The sequence below is a fragment of the Chroicocephalus ridibundus genome, chromosome 2 (assembly GCF_963924245.1).
Source record: "Chroicocephalus ridibundus chromosome 2, bChrRid1.1, whole genome shotgun sequence".
NCBI classification, from domain to species: domain Eukaryota; kingdom Metazoa; phylum Chordata; class Aves; order Charadriiformes; family Laridae; genus Chroicocephalus; species Chroicocephalus ridibundus.
In genome coordinates, this window is record NC_086285.1 from 32,041,339 (window position 1) to 32,063,686 (window position 22,348).

A 22,348-nucleotide genomic window follows, 5' to 3' on the forward strand; every position below is an offset into this window, starting at 1 on the left:
GACAAGAGAAAATAACTAGGGTCAACAGGGACATTTCAATCAAATCACAGATGTTTCATTTGTGACAGTTGATTAGATTGTATTGAAGACAGTTTTATTTTTTCAAATAGGTACATTTTTCTCATATTCTTGAGAACTGATTAGGTTTTACTGAAAAGTATTTTATATTTGCATAATTGATTGAATAGAATCAAAGTTTTCCACCACAATTTCATCCAGTATTACTTTTTGTATTCTTAACTACATTAGCTTCATTACCCGTAAAAGCTAACATTGCTGGATGCTGTACAGTTAGAGATTATCTCTATTATTTAATACAAATTTTTGTGATAAGCAGCCTACCGTTAGAATGCCTATTGCTAGCAAGGTAATAACTGCTGTGTGCTCTAAACCGACCAATCTGTTCATGTGCAATACCTTTAGCTGACCACTGTCTATAGAGTTTGCTGTGTACACAGTACACGGGCAGTGAAAACGGATGTTTTCCCATTGACTTCCCATTCTTCAGCTTCAGATCTAAATGACCATCTCTGCTACCCTTCCCCCTTCACCCAGGCTCTCCTGCCTTTAAACAGCGTTGCAAGAAAAGGTACATGACTCAAATGAGATGGGAGAAGTGGAAAAATTTAGTATGGGCACGGCAGTCCACAGGAAAGAAGATGTAGTCAGTTTGTAAACCAGGAAAGGAAGACAGTGGGGGATCTAGTGGAACTAGTCTGCCAAGTTTAATCCCAGAACAGTAATGGGGAGGTAGGTGGTCCCCTGAGGATGGCTAGCTGGCCGTTGGACTGCAGCCAGGTCCTGTACACCACCTCAGTGCGGGTGATGCAGGAATATGCAGAAACATAACAGGGAAAATCTCAGCAAAAGGAACCTTGTAGAGGCTTTTTTTTTTTTTTTTTTTTATTTAGTTTCCTATTAAGTCCTGCTGCAGAGGAGTCCTAACTAAGGAAAGGTCCCTGCTCCCTGCATCCTTGAGTTTTCATAGTTAAACCATTTACAGTGGCATTTCCTATTTTATATGGATAATAATATTGCTATAAGAAATCAAGCACATTATATAGATGCCAAGGACAAAAGCCATCAATGCATATTTGTGTTATATGATGTACGCCCTTTGTTAAGGTAAATGTTTCAAGATCATCTGTATCTTATATAAATATCTTAATTTCTGTAGAAGAAAATCTTAGTTTACATTATCTTTTTCAGTACTGTTTAATTTAAATGCATTCCTTTGTACTTTATTTTAGTGCTCTTTCTCAGTACTCCAGGAAGGTCATGCAGCGAGAAAACTGTGCATAAGTACATGAAGAGGAAAGCAGTAACAGGCATAATGCTATCACGTAGGGAAAAAAAAAAAAAGAATCTTGAACTAAAACACTAATCAAATGTGCTTGCTGGCAAGCAAAATAAAGATAAGCAGCACTAAACAGATACAAACACTGATTTTACCTCTCCATGCGGAGATAAATTACTTGGAAAAACACACTACAGAATACAGCTAAAATAAACAGGATTTCAGGTAGGGAACTCTTTCACTGATCCTCTGAGAGTTTGACCTATCCCAGGAAACTCATATCCGTGCACACATTTTGTTAGTATCTGCTTCGGCAAGATTCACAGCCAGACACAAAGCAGACCTTACAAACAAGAAAAATTAAAAATACTTCATTAATAAACTGTTCATTTTAACACAAAAAGAATTAGAAAAAAAAAATTCTTCCTCCTCTATCCACCAACTATAATAAGTGTCAGAACTCCAGTCTCCCTTTTATAACATGTTTTTCTTTCTGGATTTAAAAGTTTATTAAGTTTTCTGTCAGGATTCCTACCAGGCCACATACCCAAACTAGGAAGCAAAGCTTTGTTAAAAACCCTACAAATCAAATTACTTAGCATTCAGCCAACAATGCTAACAAACTTGGACTTCCAGGAATTCCCCATGCCATTGCAATCTTCAGATGCTCTGCAGAAACCAAGCTGAGGAGCAGAGAAGAGAAAGGATTATACAATGGAGGAAAAAACAACTAAGAAGGCAAATCCCCTATACACCAACCTCGACACTCAAATCATCTCATTACAGCTTGTAAAGTCCTCACCACAAGGAAAGAGGAGTTTTTGGAGAGCATGGGGAAAAAAACAACAACTTTCCATCCAACAAAACCAATCAACAATACTGGGTGAAGCTTTGAACTTTGATTCCAGAGGACAACTGTGTCCTGTACAAACACATCTAGCTCCTCAACCAACGCAACTCCCTCTACTTCCTCCTAAAAGGCAGGAGGTAATCTTCTAAGGTCCATCCTCACTGCCACGACCTGGAGTATGACACTCTTCTTAATGCATGCCCTAAGGGACGTTTTTGTGTTCACACCATAACAGGGAAACCTAAAACAGCCTAGAAACTGGCTTTTGGAATTACTCAGCCATTTTGCGCTTTCTACCAGCCCTTCCATAATGTACATAATTAATTGCCAGTTACTCCATAAAGGGGGCACAGGGTCAGGGTGATGGCAAGAAGGGGTGCAGATGACAAAATGACAGATATTCAGTAAGTATCTTCCATGCTACACAAGACTGAGACCTTCCAAGTGCTTTTCTCCCATTTCCCTCTGGTTTAGTATGCTTGTTTTTATTGGAAAAGAAGAAAAATAAAAAGAGAAAGAAAAGAGAGAGAAAGAACACGAAGGAAGCAAGTTTCCTTCCAGGGAAACTACAGTTCTCCACAACATGACTGAATAGTGATTTTTGCCTGAACAATAGGAATAAATAACCCAGATTATTTTATACCTTAATTGCTACGGAGGCTGAAGCAATTATGCTTTTCAAGAACTTTTCTGTACAGAATGTGCTTGGTATTTCCTTCAGTTGGGTCCTACACCTTCACCACAGTGAGTTGGATCCTGTGATTTCAATGTGGGTGACCTCGTGGATGTTCCAAAGGAGAATTTTTACATATCAGATACCACATGCTGACACATATACATGAAACAGTTTTCTCTATTAACTCCCGCAACCACTTCAGAAAGGAAATACATTCTTTTTACTGACAAGACCATCTTTCCTCTGAAAACTCATTTGTGGGTTTAGCAAACAGTGGAAAAGTACACCTTTCATCAACACTTGTAGAACAACTACTCAGCCTTCATGTATAAAATACGTTCTCTTGTGATCCTATTTAAGATCTATGTAGCATTAGTATATAAGGGATTATGATGTATTATTGCACTATTTATTCTCTATTAATTAACGTGTTAGCATCAACGTACATAATATTTCCTGGGCACTGAAGGACCACACTTGCTATTGAATCCCCAGATATTCTCTCCACTAAGGTTGCTATTGTCAAAACAGCTGAACTTAAAAAAAAACAACAAATAAACAAACAAATAAAGAAATAAAAAACCAACAAAAAAACCCACTAGCAATCTCTAATTTCTTGGAAATGTAGGCATTATGTACAGATACAGAAGACAATTTGTGTAGGTACTCCTGCAATTCATTTTACACTTTGTAGAAAACAACGTCTCTAATGTGAGAAATACTCCAAATTTGCATAGTTGAAAGCTTATTCTGAAGAGTTTTGGGGGAAAAAAAATCCAAACAAAAGCATCTGCTAATCACCATTCCAGTTTCTTTACTCTCAAATACAGAAGTATTTTAATTATTTATAATTGCTGCTGGACTAGCGGCATGGATGAAAAAGAGCCCCATAACAAAAACACTACAGCTTTTTCCTACATAAATTTCATATTTTACATAACAACATCCCCTTGTTTTTCCCCCGCAGTCTTTAGCATACATAAAGTCATTTTAGTAGTACACATTCTTTTTCAATTTAGCAAAGGATGCTTACTGATGTAAATTAACATTATACTGAAATATAAGCTATAAACATTGGTACACTGAAATCAGTGAAAATTTGCCTACCAAGCTGAAAATCTCTCCCTTTAAAGGAGTGATTTCAACACAACTCAAAAGCATGCATGTTTTCCTGACTACTTTCTCCCCAGGTGTACTAGTCTGGGGCATGTAAAAACATCCTTTTAAATTTTAATACAAAGATATGGACTGTATTCCTCAGAGAAGCAATTATTCAAATTCACTTCCTCAAATTATTTATATGGAATATATCAGTAAACACTGGGAATAGACACAGCACAAAAGCCATTGTGATAGGATAAGCAGAATACTTGAATCTTTGAGAAAACATTTCACCAATACTACTACAGTTTATGACAGTGAGAAATATTAGCAACAAAAACTGAGCACTGATAAAAACTGATCAGAATGCAAGATGCACTGAATACAGTTATTTATATTTAAAATACAGGCACACAACTTTTAATTTTTTTTTTTTTTTTACTTTGCTCTTCATGTACCTTAACTTCATGACATGACTGCTTTAAAAGCAACATCAGATAGGTCTTAAATTTTCCCAACTCCTAGGGCTTGCTATTTCCAAGTTGCTACACTAATTACCTACCAAGTCAGAAGAACTGCATTCAAATTTCTCAGTGTTTTCTTCTCTAAAAGAAATATTGAAATACATGAAACCTAAGGAGAATCTGGGACAAGGAAATACCAGAATGTATATGTGCTGGTGCATCATAGGTTTATAAAGGCTTTCTCCTTGCTTTAAATAATATAACTGAATAAACTAAAAATAAACTGACACCTTTTCAGACCAGAATTTATTTTATGCTTTCGAGAGAAACAGTACACAATTCAAAAAAATCTCTAAGTGAGAGTCATGAAGCTGTTCCCAATGTTAAAACTGTCTCATTAACAATTTTAAGAAAGCAGATTTTAAAAAGAGAAAATTTTAAAAGGAAATTTGAGTAGTTAGTCATCCTTCTTATCATGTTATGTCAATGACTAAACGACAAAATTTGTCCATAGGGCCATTAAAATTTGGTACCATTTATTTTACAGCTAAATTATCACATTTTTATTGTATAATTGATTATTAACATACTGAAACTAGGAGAGAAAACAAACCAAAACAACCAAAATTCACCCCACCAAAAAAACTCAGACAATAAACCGCTTACACAGAAAAATTTCTAGATAGCTGTTAGTATTTTGAAATTGGCAGATTTCAAAAATATACTCTTTGAATATTAAAAGCCTTAAAAAGAAGGCTGAATCACTAAGGTTTATGACTGGTATTCTTTAATAAATGGAACAAAGCAACCTGGGGCAGAAAGCACAGGTTTTCATAGGTATAACTATGTAATGTGTAGGAAGTTCTCTGTTAATACAGCACATTTGGCTGTCCACTGGCTAAATCACTCTGTAGAGAGGAATAATCACAATTCTTTCCCTATTGATCACTACTGTTTCTATATGTCCACCAAAAACTTCTTCAAAATTTAAAGCAATGCAGAACAAACACCTTAGGGACAACCTCCACCTTTCCAAAGTGCCCATCTGCCACCTTCCCCAGGAAAGCCAGCTCCAGAAGCCCACCCCTCGGTGTCAACTCCGCGCACATCTCTCCACAACCCCCACCACAAGTATCTGAGCCCCTATCAGCAGGGTGTCTAGCTCTTCGACTATTATCTGCCACGTCTTTATTCTTCCTCTTTCCTTTCCATTCCCTCTCACGGGATGAACTGTAAATTCTGAATAACAATTACCTTTTGTTGGTAATAAGCTACAGGGTTGTGGGTTTTTTGTTTAATTGTTGGCTTTAATTAAACTCTCCATATTTAGGTGCTCCAGGGGTGATTACATTAGAGGAAGGCAAAGCTGAAAAGTGTAATTTACAACTGGGGAAGATTTCTGACATTCCTTAATTTCCTAGGGCAGAAATTCCCACTTCATGCTCGGAAATAAGCCTTTGAAGAGAAGTGCTTTAGTCTTGTGACAAAAATGTTCCACTGCGCTCGAGGAAAAGATTTGTTAACTGCTGTCCTCATTCCAAAGCTTTATGCACTTTTAAAATAAAGTGGGCACAGGGCAGTGGAGTGCCTTTTAAATAACTTGTGAAAATATGACCCCGATTCAATCTTTAACAGGAAATCTGTACAGAGAACAGAGATCTGGTTAGCAGGCAAGGTAGTGGATTTTATAGCAGAAGTTCATGCTGTGTTGTTTTCTACTAGCTAGATGGGTGGGTTTTTTTTCTTCTTTTTTTTCCCCAGGGAGAGAGCTACACGCAGCAGTTGATTAAATTATTGCAGTCCTGGGATATGAATAGCTGGCGCTATGTCACTGTCCACTGGGGTAGTGTGGAGCCTTCTAGACAACTACAAACAGTTTCATATTTATTCATTAGTATTACTATAAAAGAGTTCAGTGATAGCAAGTTACCGAAAGGGTTGCCTACAGGAATGCAGCCAAAGGGAACTATGTGACGGCAGCAGCATCTCAAACTACTGTTTCCTTTTCACCCACACAATTCCTGACCTGTTCAAATTCAGCTCCCGAGAGACGCCAGTTTCTAGGTTTGTGAAGGCTCTGAGAATGTCACCACTTGTGTGCTCCTAGTACTTGCTCTGATGGTATGTCCACACCACCACCAGAAGTGTGGATGCGCAAGCAGAGCATGTGTGAGGTAGTTTTACTGAAGCGAAGCCATAAGGGAACAGCCCAGTCGGCCCAGCACCACGAGCACCAGGGCAGGCCCTACACCTCTGCGCAACCTCCTGCACTTGTGTGCCCAAGCAATGCTGAAGCCCCTGCTGCCACAGTTTCACAGCTCAGTACCTGAAACTACTACTTACAGGCAGCTTGGCCTCAGCTTTTTCAACAGCATAAACACACCTCCAGCCTCTTATCTCATCTTATATCCTTGGTGTTAGGCCTGGAGAAGAGAAGGCTCCGGGGAGACCTTATAGCAGCCTTCCAGTACCTAAAGGGGGCCCATAGGAAAGGTGGAGAGGGACTCTTTATCAGGAAGTGAAGTGATAGGACAAGGGGTAACAGTTTCAAACTGAAAGAGGGGTGATTTAGATTAGATATTAGGAAGACTTTCTTCACTCTGAGGGTGGTGAGGCACTGGAACAGGCTGCCCAGAGAAGCTGTGGATGCCCCATCCCTGGAAGTGTTCAAGGCCAGGCTGGATGGGGCTTTGAACAGCCTGGTCTGGTGGGAGGTGTGGGAGGGGGCTGGAACTAGGTGATCTTTAAGGTCCCTTCCAACTCACTATTCTATGATCAACTTTCCTACAGACTACGTACTACCATTGACTAAATTGAGACAGAGAACTGGCGCTTGTGGAACTTCACACAGGAGATTTGGTCCAGGATGGAAGTGTGTTTTTCTGATTGAGGGTCCTTCATTTGTTTGTCTGTCTGTCCATCCCACCCAGACAGACTAACAGTTGTAAAGACACAACTTTAACACAATGACCCCTCTTTCAGATGGGACACCACTACCTCCTCATGTTTAAATGTGATTTTTTAAAGAGGAATATGAGAAAGTTACAATGAAACTTCTGTCCTCCACCTACTGATGTCAGGATACTAAGTCATTATATTGTAAGTGTTCAGCCTTTAATCCAAAAACTTCATCCTAAACCTCAACATTTTAAACATGTTAAGCTGTCTCCAGAATGCTTTGTAGCTAACAAATACCAATATTCCCACAGATTTTTTTAAACCAAAAAGTGGTATTTAATTGCACTTTTAATTAACAAAGATAAATAATTGCACTTCTGTGCAACTTAAGTTTGTATTCTTTTTCAATGGTGCTCAGGTTTCAATACAAAATCTTACTTTTGTTTTTCCCATCTTAAAGGAAAGAAGAAAAAAAGGTTCATCCTCCTCTTTCTCTTGGGAATTTTTTGGCTGAGCTAGCTTATATTATGCTTGCATTTTTAAAACATTTTTTCTCTGGAGAAAAGCTTTGCATTTCTGTTATCTTTTTTTAGTATGTTTTTCTCCTGAGTTCTACCTAATTATTTTCTCTCTTTAAATGCTGCAATTAATTCTCCTCAGGTTTAGCTCATGTTTTTACACAGTAGTCCTTGGCCCTAACATTATTGCTACTGTAAGTATGATTATCTAACGATAGGAGAAATGTGGGACTGGCAGAAAGAAGTAAAATATTTTCTAACACATGAAGCTTTCAGACACACAAGCCTTTCCTCAAGTCTGAGAACAGATGCAGTAAACTTCAAGCCAAGTATAGGTTAAGATCAGTTTTGAGTTACACTTACACTATGCTATTATATAGTTTGAGAGAAAAAGGTAGTTAGTATCCTATTGCAGGTCTGGACTGCACACACATGTCCTTCGGGATTTGGGTTTGGTTTTGCTTGCTTTGTCTATAGACTGTTGACTATACCTTGGGGCAGCCACTGGTGGCACTTTGCCGCTCCTGACATCTTGAAGGCAACAGCATCACCTATCCTCATGAGCCTGTGAAGGCAAATGTCTGATTTTGTCACCTTCCAGTTCTTTTTGCCTATACTACTGGATAAATTTGGGAACAGACTGCTTAGAATCCAGTAATAAAACACGCTCAAAATTACCTGAAAAGAGACACAGAATAAACACATATGAAGTTCTTATGATACTCCAGTGAGCAATTTGCCTTATATAGGCAGTTGTTGGATACAAAACTGGACTTGCTTCACAAGACTGTAGCTTGAAATTTGGAACAGTTTCCCCTGACTTTGCTGAATGTTGACACTTGTGTTTCCTCATCCTCTGCAATTCCACTGGGGACCCACAGGATTTTGCCCAAGGGAGTTTTAAGGTTATCCACAAATTGTGGTTAAGAGCCAAACAAGTATTAAATAATCTTCATCTCCATATAGGAACACCTTTTACAGCACTAGACATCTTCTAGTGTAGGTCATCCTTCTTTTGTTATTACTATATTTGTTGTAAACTAAAAATTATCTATATATACACTTCAGAATCATAAACATCCTCATTTAAACAATTAATCATTTTCTGTGCAATTCATTTTTACCATAGCTTTAAAAAGCAAAAGATACACAACATTTGATACGCTTCCTTTGGCTTCCCTTTAAAAATAAGCAAATAAATAAATCTATCTAGAGAGGAAAGAAAAAAATCTTGGTGCATTCTGGCAACATTTTAAAGTCTTACATCAAAAAGACTTGCACATTAGAATGTAGTAGCTAATGAAAAGCTAGAAATCAAAGGGGGTGATAAAGTAAGGAAAGCAGAATAAATACATAAACACAACGAGAAAAACCAAACAATTCATCTTTGTTTCTGTGCTTAAATTAAAGAATTCCTCTTCAGTCACCAAAAAAAAAAAAAAAATAAAAATGGATGGCAGCCCGGTAACACTACATTTGTTTGTCTGTAAGTGGAATAATTACATCTTTCCATCTTCTGGACTCCACTCCCACATAGAACAGAGGTATCAGATAAGAGCACTACCACTCCTGGTAATACTAATTACAGATGTACTGCCTCCATGAATGTATATTCTTGTCTTTTATAGCAGCAGCACATAATTACGAACAACTGCAGACCTGTATCTATTACACTATTTCATATCTATAAAAGCCTTTCTACTTTCAACCTGCAATCTCTTTTGCTGGTTTCGTTAGTTTCTCAGATGAAGCGCTGGGATGCACAGACTGCACTTGATGCATTGCAAGTCAGAAGCTCAAATCCTTTTAAATTCCTTCCTTTACTTCAAACTTTATGATCTTACAATTTAACATTTAGAACTTGTGTGTATAGCAATCCTAAGCCAACTGAAGGTCTACTCATGGAAACAAAGGTGTCTCAAACCAAAAGTGTTTAAAATTTCATTTACACTAAAAAAGTTAAAAAATTGTCCCCATAGAACTTCCACATGATCCTGCAAATTGCAAAATTACCTACAAGGTTTATGCTCAGCTTTCTATTACTAGAGAGAAACTATGAAACAAACCCTTGTTACTTATGAGTAGGCACAAGCTTGTTAAGTCACATTTCATCTTTCATTGTTTTTCAATGTTTTTTATCCTGTAATTGCTTTATGTAGCTCAGTCTGTACTTAGTAACCACTGTAGTAGCTATTCCATCTACCTGTACAAAGTCGTCACTAAAGGTCTGGTTGTCTTATATGAAGACTTTATATGAAATAAATATATTACAGAGCTTGGATTCCATTGAAATCTTGCAAGAAATAATATAAATGTAAATTATTTTTTTTTTTAAAGCACAGATTTTTTTAGGGGTTAAGAATTATTCTCTATTGTTCCATTCTGAAGTGATCCATGAAAGTTTTCTAATGAAGAGATCTTCCAAAGTCCTTTGTGTGGTCTACTCTTATCAACAGGCACAGGATCTACATGTGTAACACTCTTCCCAGGAGCCACCCATATAAAATTCACATTCATCAATTAGAGAACATTTGAATTTTAAAAATTTATGTTAATAGAAATAATAGGGTTTAACTTCACTAAATGATTTGTTATTTATGAGTCATTCTTTTCACCGGTTCTGTATTAAAACATGCACAACTGAATTCTTCTACATATGAAATAAGCCTAAAAAAAGTTTTCTTCCACTTGCATCCTCTTTATGTCACAAGTATATCACAGTTATGTGATCTGTAAGTCACAAGGTTTACTACGGTCATCCTATTTTGGTATAGCTCATGACATTAAAAAAAAAAAAGAGAGAGAAAAATTATTATGTTTGTTTTTCAAAACTGTTCCATGAGCTCTTTTTCCAAAGATTATATTTTAAATTATAAAGTTAAACTTCTGTTTCATTACTAAGTATATCTTCTGAGAACATTCACCAAAGATCAGCTAGAGCCTCATAAACCCTCCATCCTCAGAAAGGTAAACTGCATTTAAAATTAACTTGTTTATAAGTTCCAATGGATATTCACAGAAGTGATTTCGCTGTACTCCAGCAGCTTTTGCAATTGATTCATTTCTTTTTGCTTATATGTTCACTAAATCAAAAGTTAGACCCTCTGTTTTATCATTTGAGGCATGCCAACTTGTTTTGTTTTACCCAAGAACAAAGGATGACTGCTATCCACAAGAAGAAAAAGCAAACAAACAAAAAAAACACCACAGAGAAAGGTCACCCATAGCAGGTCATGTGCATCCATGCAAATTTGAGACTCAAAATTTGAGATATTATTGTATAGATGTAGCTGCTTAGACTGCGCAGGTAGAAATCCCAGTACTGAGCAGAACTGGGTAACTGGGACTTACGTAACCTGGGCACTATGTTGCTTTTCTGACCCAAACTGGAGTGTCCACCCTCTGATGTTGAACAGTGCCTAAATACACTTTATTCTTCTGGTCATTCTTTACAAGCTGGCTTGACTAATGGAGCCTGATGAAAGATCTCAAGTAACTACTAGTTATGTTACTATTATGTGCTTGTATTATAAAAGCAAAAAATTAGATAAGATTGACTACATCATTGACAGTACAACATACAGGACAGACCTTTTTACTTTTAAGTACAAGGACTAGAAAATAAGAGGAAGATAAATATCCCATCTTACAGAAAGTAAGTAAGTGGAGAACTGAAATTCCTAAAAATGAACATAGACCTAGTGCTGAATGTTAAGTGGCGGCTAGATCTCAGCTGGCATTAATTATTGCATTTCAAATTCACTAGACACACTGAAACATTTGTTCTCAAATAATTTGCTCGCTATCACACAGGAAGCATGTGGAAAAGTCAGGAACTGAACTGAGATCTGTAATTGAGTATATTTGAACACATGAACAGTGCTAATTTATGTAAGTCAATAAAACAGTCCTACTTCTTAACAGCTTTATTTTTGTCTATCCTATCAAGTTTGAATTGGTAAATTTAAGTCTAAATGCCTAAAAAAGAGTATTTAATAGCTTAGAATAAAGCTGTGGATTATAAAAATTATCATTGATATCTAATTACCCAAACCACAGAATTTTAATTAAAATTCCCTCTCTCTCATGCACAGCTAGCTTTAGTTAATATATCAAAAAGTAGTTCAAAGGAAGTAGATACTGCTGAGGAAACATTATCACTTACAGATTTAATTACATATATCCAATAATGTCACCATTCTGGAAATCTGTGGCTGTTTTTAAATTACTTGAGCTTGTGTACTGTGGTTTGCCCCCAGGTCCTGGTTTTCCAGTCACCCACGCTGGGGACCTGGTTGGAAAATGTCATGGATCCCATCCAGTTCCAACAACTCCATTCCTTTTCCACCAAGGTGGGCCAGCGCGAGCCCAAGCCCTATCCAAAATGGTGCTGGGAGGAGGAGCCCAGGGCCTGAGCCTACACTCCAAAGGCCAGAAAAGCTTCTAACCCATCCAATTCTTTCTCCCAGTAAAAGGATACTAAAGGAAGATGGAGATTCTGAAGGGAGATGGAGATTCTGGCCTTAAGGTACAAGCCGAATAGGGGTGACCTGGTCTCAAATCTTAACCGCTGCATTGTCTTTCCTCTTCAGGGGGGAAAAGACACATATACTTTCAGCAAAGTCAAATTGAGAAAAGCTGCTGCTACTTGGAATACAATACGACAAAACGTCAAATACTCTGTTTTCAGAAGCAAGTGAGAATTCAGTGCATTTAGCCTTTTTCAGACTCTGGCCTTCTCAAATACGCATACACACACACAAAAAAAAAAAGAAAGATTATTCAAGAGATTATTATAGGTCTCTAACATTTACTAGTAGTTTCCAGTCCTCAAGGTTCCCAGGCACCAGTTGCATCACTAGATTTAGCTTACGTTTCTTAAATGGGCACAACTAAAATAAGCAAGTTATTTCTTTTGGCATCTTAAAAGAATTAAAAACATAGATTTAGTATACCTACAAAGTTCACTGTAAAAATATCCTGTTGTAAATATATGTAAAACATAATTTTGTTTCCTATTTTCATTTTTCTTCAGGATAAGTATACCGAACATTATACTACTGCTATTATATGTTGTTATTATTTTAGAAACCTACCTATGATAAAGGTGAAATTATGAGTGTATCTATATTTCTATATAGATACATCAGAATACTCTGATGAAAATAAGTGACCTTTCATATTGTTTTCTGTATTTCTCCTCTATTTTAATTATTAATGAAATTTTTCTAGCCCTTTTAATAACAGGTATCACCAATAATGGTAGCAGACCTCTTACAATAGTGTTGCTTAATTAATTACTAAGTCCGAGTTGGCACAGATAACTGATGAGACAGATACTTACACTGATTAGTTGTGAATGAGAAAGATGACTCTTAAGTATTTCTATTTTTATATCTATACAGTATTCCTTTACTTTATAACTTTAAAATCTATACATCTTAAACTAAAAGGATCCAGTAAATGATATTAAGAAAAAATTTGTATTATTTTTCTGCCAAAAAATTCAAGGGGAGAGAGATCTAACGTGTCTTCTCGCTAGTCATAATTCCAGATACTGTATTTATTGATGTTTAAAGTTTTGGATGTACAAAGTTTTCCTGAATAGTCAAAGCAGTTAGTGCACTAGCAGTTTCAAAATAACTCCAAAAGCCCAACAATACTTACTGAAAATAGCAAGCTTTGCTTGCTTGTCAGAGTAGTCCGAGTTATGCATATTATTTAGATATATCAAAAGTTGCAAAAACACGTCTGCTCTTTTATGGGACATCACGATTGCTCCATTTGTGGTTAAATTTGCCCTGGGACACAGCATTTTACAAAGAAAATTGCATTACAATGGCCCACATTGTGCCATCTGTTTTAAGAAGAAATCTCCAGTGATTTCTATGGAGCACAGTCTTAAAAAATAAATGGAACAAGATGTCCCAAAGTACTTTTTTTACCTAGTTTAACTACTTTTGATTAAAAGGATTCTGAAAAATTTAGCAAGCTGTAGCATTACTACTAAGTTATCCCTTTAATCTGCATCCATGCCCAAACAGGTGACAAGGTACGTGGACTGACAGTCATGCGTGGGACAGCTTCATGGCTGCAGAGACAGGTGAGGACCCCCACGACGCAGGGGTTGCATGGGGAGTCCCAGCTTCCTCAGGAGGTGAGTCCTGCTGGCTCCCTTCCCTTCCACTCACACTCCCACCACTAACACCCTGCCACAGAGGTACCCAAAAACACTGTGGTTGCAGCGGCAGAACAGCCAACAGCATCATTTCAGCAACCTGGTCTAGTGGGAGGTGTCCCTGCCCATGGCAGAAGGGTTGAAACTAGATGATCTTTAAGGTCCCTTCCAGCCTAAACCATTCTATGATTCTGTGATCACCCATATCAGCAAAAATACGTGGTAATGGGGGCAGAGACCTAGAGAAGCCAGATGGCCATGAGCAAATAAGTTTGGGATCTGACAGTCTAACATTACCCTTATATTCGACCAGTATCACCTCAGTCCTTCCACAGGATACACGGCAAACAGTGCGGATGCCACAGCCACAGAAAGGACCATGGCAGAGGGATGGGAACAGAAGGACACAACACATTTCTTTTAGTCTGTGTCAACACCGTGAACAAAGTTCATCATGCCAAATACCTTAGATGCACTTCACCTGCTCTACAGAACATCAAGAAAGGAATAACATACTGTCGTGTCTTATTGCCTACTCTCTTTTGAGAGCATTTCTCTGACACAAAATGCCACTATAAATTTCAATGCCATGAAAATACCATGACTTTCCTTGTTTGCTTACTTTAGAAAATAAGATCTCTGTAAAATACCAAAGTAATCATGAAGTTCTGGTGTAAGTCCAAAACAAATACTTTCTATTAAGAGGCATACTATCCTTATTTACACTGCAGCAGAGCTGTTATTTTACAACAAGTACACAGAGGAACATCCCCAGAAATCCCCTGGTGAAGTCATCTGAAACCCCTTTCAAAAGAACAATAACCTTCTGCATCAGTACAACTTCATATTATCTCATGTCTGACTTACAATTAGGACAAAAGCTTCCATTATATTCATTAAACAGCTATTATCTAAGAATTCCAATGTTTTTATAGCATAACAAATACTCTTAGATTATTAGTATTTTTTGGTCAAATGCTCTAGTTCAAAGGTACCATATCCTTTTATGCAACCATCCAGGCAGGCAGCAGTAACGTAGCGAGATGACAGTAAGAGCATTATCGCAGAACTTCAATATTCTTTTCACCAGTTCCATAAATTGCTTCAATTTTATAGATATAGAAAATAATTTTAAAACACCTAAAGGGCTTATTGAACCTAACCCCTACCCTCCACGCATTGCACATACTGGTTTCACAATACACATTTCACATGGGTGTTCTGGGTTTGGGGTTGGTTTGTTTGGGGGTTGTTTGAATATCCAGGAGGTAGGGAGCATTTTTTTCATACATTTAGAATTACTTTAGATGATGTCCCTATCAAAACAGGTACAAACTAGAATACTAGTAATAAAAAAAATAATTAAAAAAAAGTAAAAAAAAAGAAAGACACATGCAAAACATCATTGAAAATTTGTAACAGCTTGATAAGAAATCACAACAATTGCAACATCAACGCAATGTCAAAGAACATTGCCCCTTCATACCTCATAGCCCCCAATTCATCCTTGATCCCAGTTTGCTTCTTCCTCTGAGCACCATTTCACATCTCTCTAACTGCATGTTGCTCAAACAGTCACCACAACATTTCATTTTTCCCTCTTGTGCTCTGGAATTCACCAAGGGCTTAGTTTACGCCCTCAAACAAAAAATTCCCTGCTCTACCCATTCCAAAGCCACAGCACGTCGCCTTCCTCACAGACAGAGAGCTGTCCTGGCTCCTCTCACCCTCGAGGAGGAATGTGCCCGTCTTGAATCTTTCACCTCCCATTCTCACATTCCCATGCTTCCCTCAGCAGCACAAGAGGACCCAGCAGCAGCTGGAGTTTTCCTGCCCTGCCTGTGCAGGATGCGGTCTTGAGGTTTCCACTCAGGTCAACAGGTTTCCCCAAAAAATACAGCAGCATTTCCAGAGTGTCTCTCATACCCACACAACCACTTTCCACAGTGCATTTACCTAAAAAGAAAATGATTCGAAGCATCTCACACACAAAAAAAAAAAAAAGGAAAAAAAAAAAAAAGCAGCAGCCAGTAACAGATTTTATTTGATTGCATGTGGTTGTTCCTACCAACTTTCCTGCCTCTTTGCTCTGGCAGTCAATCTGTTGTCTGCTCTCACATCCTTAACAGTAGCACTTTGGCTCTCTAAAGGAGCAATCCTCAGGGAGTGCAATTTCCATAAAATAATACAGTCCATTCCTTCATTTAAAAAGCAAAGACTGACTCAACCCTGAGCATCTTTGCCTAGGACCTGCTGAAATTTTAGCCCCAGCACTTGGTTAGTAGAAGCGCAGATTGACTTTTCGCGTATCACTAACTGCCCTAATCACCCCAAGTAGAAAAGTAAATATTTTGAAATGGATATACAACTAAAACACTCTGAAATAAAATGCAAATCAAATGTGACTGTGCATATGACAATCCTGTTAGTGCCTGCCCACCGGTAATCGGATGTTAGCAAATCACTTTCCCTTATAATGTGTCTGTAACCAAACCTGATGTTCACAGAAATTCAAAGAAAAGATGAACAGTTAAGTCAAACTTGAAGCTTAGGCCACATGGAGGCATCCTGAATTTTTACTGGAATTTCATAAGGGGGCAGGGGGGGCCCCTCACCATCTGTTCAAGGCAATAAGTATTTGGAAAGAAAGATACAGATTCTCCCTCTTTTTCCCCCTCCCTTCATTTCCTATACACACCAGTTCTCCCCAATCTTTAGAAAGAGAAAAGGAGAAAAAAAATATCAAAAAACAAAAACCCAAACAATAAAAAAATACCCCAAAACAGCTAACTGGCCAAGTACAAATACAGTTTCTCTCCGCTGCCGTCACTTCCACTGGGGTCATCACTGGCAGTGCCCCATCAGCCTTTGAGATCAGCCCAAGTATCTCTCACCTTCGTGGTTCCTAATCCCTGGAGCGTGCTATCAACATCCAGTGGAAAAGAAAAAGCAGGAACAGCTCAAGGACACATAAAGTGAGGAGGCAGCAGCAGAGATTTAAAATACAGGGCTGCAGCAGCAGCAGTCAGAGGATGTAAGACAGGGAGTATAAGAAAGACATAGTTGGAATTTTCCTCAGCTGCTCTCCTTGTGGTCTGTTTTAGGAAAGGCAACAGGATTTTCTTCCAAAGTGCTATAAAAAGGGGTGGACAACAAGGTAACTGCGCTGAGCTCACCTTCTGTCACACATTTCATTGGGTCAAAGATAATGGTCTAGGAAGAAGCTTACACACATAGATTAACATTTTAATTTTACAAAACTCTTCTATGTATCACTGAATATCTATTTCCATGTAGCATTAAAAAAAAAGTTACTGAAGCATTCCCTACATCATATTAGTATGTTTCCATACCTCTAAGATTCTTACCACTATGGCACCAACGCAACAGAAAAAGCTATTGTATAACACATAGTTGATTAATAATGTACAGCAGATTAGAGGAACAACAGTGATCAAGAACAAAAGGGCCATAACTGGAGACTGATGACTGAACTGTTCATTTTCTACGAATTAATGTATGTATTTTACATATTGCTAGAAAGCAGAGGTGTAAGCACTGTTCCAATACAGCAAGATCCAGACGAATAGGAAAAAATGACAAAAAAAAACCTTCAAGTGTATTTTTCTGGTACTAAAAATCAAAAAATTTACATTATATTCACATCTGCACATGCATCTTCTTGTATGTGCAAGTCCATTATGAGGAAAATCACCTAAAGAACTGAAGGTTATAAAACTAATTAAATATCAGATCCACACATCATCTGGTTTCAGTTCTCCAAAATGGATGAAGTTATGACTGCAGGAGGGCATTTCAAATACAGCTCACTACCAGCTCCCATGTTACTAACTGACAAATCACTTAACTGAAGCCTCTCTCAGGGACTACATACCACGATCTGCACATGAATGAAATGCCCGCGTACGTCAGCAGCAGCTCCACACGCAGAAGGAAGGTCATTGACAGTTCCAGAGGCATGAATTCATCTTGGTCTAAATCCTAATGTAACTCCCTCAGAGTATGAGCAGGTTAGAAGCTGCCTGCGTGTGCTTTCTATGCATCTGCTATGAGGGCCATAACACAAATATAGCTTGGGGAAAACACACAGAAAATAAATTTGATAAATTTTGCCAAGGTACCCAGAATACCAGAGGTCACAACTCAGTAGACAGCATTATGATGCATTGATTTTATACTGTACATCATTTTTGCTTCAAAACTTCAAAGTATAGAAAACATTGCTCAGCCTACCTCAATATTTTCAGAATAAGGGAACTTTACAAAAAGCAGTGACCGGAGTCCAACAGTATCAGCCTTCCTCATTTACTATTCCCTTGCTTCATCTTATTCACCTTTGCATGTTCAGATCCACAGAATAACACACTGTCAGTTGATAGTGTTTGGTGTTCATTACTCTTACTAGCCCAGAACATTTCAGTGGTTATTAAATACATATCTTACTGAGTTAAAATTGCTTGGATTCCTTTGTAATGTAAATTTTTGTACTGTACACCTAACAGGGTAGCACCAGTCTATCTCAGTAGTTCTGACTACCCATGAAATACTGGAAAATATTTCCCTTAGATTGCTATAATATGTCACAGAACTCTAACTCCTACTAAAAGGATTAAAGAAATGATGTAATGCAAGGCTACATACTGTATTATTTATAAGCACTATTATTTACAATGACAAGTAGCGTATACAGAATAATTTATAGGAAAAGTATTTTTTTCAATTAAGTGTGATCACCAATTTCACAGAAGTACAATTCTTGGAAACAGACTCCCAGTGAGAATAGTCACAATTTCGAATAAGAGGCAATAGTGTTCCCACCTTCTCCAGTACTTAAATTTAAAATAGCAGAGCTAAAAAAAAATAAGTGTGACAGTAACTGCTTTGCTTAAATATCTTCACCGATGAGGACAGAAGGCATAGAATCATAGAATCAATAGTTTGGGTTGGAAGGGACCTTAAAGATCATCTAGTTCCAACCCCCCTGCCATGGGCAGGGTCACACTCCACTAGAACAGTTTACTCAAAGCCCCATCCAGCCTGGCCTTGAACACTTCCAGGGATGAGGCCTCCAAAACTTTTCTAGGCAACCTGTTCCAGTGTCTCACCACCCTCACAGTAAATAATTTCTTCCTAACACCTCATCTAAATCTACCCTGTTTTGGTTTAAAACCCTCGTCCTATCGCTCCACTCCCTGATAAAGAGTCCCTCTCCATGTTTCCTGTGGGCCCCCTTTAGGTACTGGAAGGCTGCTATAAGGTCTCCCCGGAGCCTTCTCTGCTCCGGGCTGAACCACCCCAACTCTCTCAACCTGTCTTCACAGGAGGGGCACTCCAGCCCTCTGATCATCTTCATTGCCCTAGGAACAACTTGTTCCAACAGGTCCATGTCCTTCACGTGCAGTGAATCCCACTTGAAAGAAGCATCTATGGCATGGTTTCCTGAGGCTGTAAATGACTAGACACAACGGTCTATGTGATCCATTCCAGGCCTATGTTCCCACTGCTATCTTAGTCAATTAAAAGAGGATGAATGTGGTGATGTTGATTTTTTTAAATAATAATATTGTAATATACAGTCAATTGCACAGTACCAGCTACTTGCAAACTCCGCTTCTGTTGGGCATATGATCTAGATAAAAATAACATTTTTGTCAAGTTTTGGACTTCATCCAGAACTAGGGTGATCCCAGTTAGGGTTAGTCACTCGTTCAGGAACTGTTTCTCTACCTACCACCTCAAAAATTCAGCTCCTGTAAGTAATTAAACTGTAATAGATAGCTTCTGACAGCTAGAAATTGAATCATGTTTGCAACATACAATGAATGTTTGCTGATATATTCAGCACGTAGTCAATATAAAATTATATAGGATGTACGTACACTTATATACACACAATCAGTTTATAAATGGACAAAGTCAAGGCATTTATGAATTCTGCAGCAGAAGGTTAACTATTTTATCTAATTTTGTATTAGGTTATGATTAGAAGACTAGCAAACACAGAAAACCAAAGAGATCTAAACATTTCAAAAGATTTTTTTAAAATATATTTTTATTTCTAATTCTTTAAATGAGTAAGTTTGCCCAAGAGATGTGATTCATTAGGCTGTTATGAGGTTTACCTTTTAAATAATTTTAAGTTCACTACGTTCCTTTTCTTCTCAAAGAAAAAGAACCCATTTCCAACGGATGATCAAGTCATTCTTCTACTTGTTATTATACCCACACCAATGAAACATTTAACACAGATACCGTAATGTTTTTAAGAATAGATAAGATACAGGAAAATATTTACAGAGTTGAAACAGATTTTAGGTATAATATAGGCACTAAATCCCCTAATAGCCAGACTTTCCTTTCTCTCACTTGCTAATCTGCCCTCCACTTCCCACTGGAATAGTCGTCTCATATGCCTCAACATCGATGAATATAAAGTAATGCACATAGGGAAAAAAAAAAAATCCTAGCTGTACACTTAAAGTGATGAGCAGTGAGCTCATCAGTGATGAGTTATCACTCAGAAATGAAATTTTGGAATTATAATCAGAAAACATCAGATCAGTGCTCAAAAGTGCTTGAAAAAGTATTCAAAAAGGAACAGATAATAAAACAATTTATTGGATTGTCTAGATCCCTGGTACACTTGCATTTTGAATAACATGTAGAGTTTCTGGATTTTCAAATTGATTGGAGTAGAACTGGAAAAAGAGAAAGACAAAAAGATGAAGCAACCTGCTCATAAGGAACAAAAGATCATACTGGAATTCATCTGGTTTCAAAAAGAAGCAGTGGGACATGGCAGACATGTGGAAAATAATAAATGTGTAGAGAGCGTCAGAGCCTGGAGGAATGCTCTGGGGATGCTCAGACAATTCTTATGTTCTTCCCTTGGTAATCACTGTTAGGAGACGGCATACTAGTCCAGACAGACTTCTAGTCTGATCCAGTAAAGCTATCCTTATGCTTCTAAGAGGGATGAAGAATGATCCCACTCACCCGTCTTGCTAATAGTGCCTTGTCTTGATGTGGCTATTAATAAGACACAGTGAAGTTTAAGGACAATGTGCAGAATAGGACTCCACAAAAATAAAGTCCAGACAAAACTGGTTAATAGTAATGACTTTGCTCTGAAAAAAAGTAAGTGCTACAATGTTTATCACACTGTACTGGCTGTGTCCACTTGTCACACATACAGCACGTACTTCTCATAGACACTGGGGCACACAAACAACAGGTTTGACTGGCTGTACGTATGGTTTTCAAAAACAACTAGAGAGTAAATAATGGAAAACATCCCTTTAAGGTCTAGTTGTGCTTGCATTTATGGAATCCCACTGCAACAATACTGAGGGATGGAATCTGCATGATCAACTCTTCAGAAGAAACCATCTACTATACATAGGATTCTTCTCCATGAAAAACTTATATTTAAGGTCTTCACATTATGCTGTTTACATCCATTTTAAGGTATTGAAGGGCATTATGAGGCATTTAAAGTATTAAGACAGAAAGGATATGCTGACATGAATTGTCTTGCTTTCTCTTGCCTTCTTCAATTCCATTAGGTTATCCAAAAAAAGAAATATTCAGTGCAATTTGCGTTAAAACTGCAGAAACAATGACAACATTGTTGAAGGCGAGATAAGACTAAGTATTATCTTCCCTTCTACAACACCCACAGGTGGAAGATCATCACCACAGCTGTTCTGCCTTCAGGTGCTTGATTTTTGAATAGTTTAAAATCTCTCCAAATGTTGTGCTTTTCACAAGGAATTTCACTTTAAACAGCCTTACCATTTCTTGCATATCCCTAAAACATTTAAATGGATACAGTAGATACTGGTTTTAAGTGTTCGAGACATTGAGGTTCCATAAAGAAAGCAGACATACAGGTTCTATTTACAGAACTTGTATACACCTCTGTAAGTGTCAATGCGTCCCTCAAACATGGAACTGTGACTCCGTCAGCCTTAACAGGATGAAAATCAATTTTGATATCAACATGCAATAACGAGCTACTTACATGATTCGTATTCATAATCAGTATCAATGTACACGTCAATATGAAAACACAAGGTTCAGCAAGTACAGACGATGTTCACATTGGGATACACGTATCAGCTTCCCTGGAGAGGAACAGCACTTTATTCCTCCATGGGTTAATAATTTGCTCATAGTTTAAAAGAGATGGCACCTGCTCTGCCAAACACATATTTGCATTTCCAAAGAATGAGAGCAGTAAACAAGGCAAGGGGAGGAGTGCTGAAACTTTTCCTGAATAAATGAAAGATTAATAATCTCTAAGGGGAAGGGATGAAGCATTTGAATCTGAATGAAAACTGCAG

At 37.7% G+C, this 22,348-nt stretch overlaps 1 protein-coding gene across 8 annotated transcripts in view; it reads right to left on the bottom strand.

The window, feature by feature from the left end:
- Window positions 1-22,348, bottom strand: part of DGKB (diacylglycerol kinase beta) — a 379,831-nt gene that overhangs the window by 330,394 nt on the left and 27,089 nt on the right. Inside the window, exon 1 of one of the 8 annotated variants that reach the window (XM_063324936.1) lies at window positions 16,877-16,894. The exons of the other annotated variants lie outside the window; for them this stretch is intronic. The gene's annotated coding sequence lies outside the window, so the exon portion shown is untranslated. Of the gene's footprint in view, window positions 1-16,876; window positions 16,895-22,348 lie in introns of those variants that run through there. 8 annotated transcript variants of the gene reach the window in all.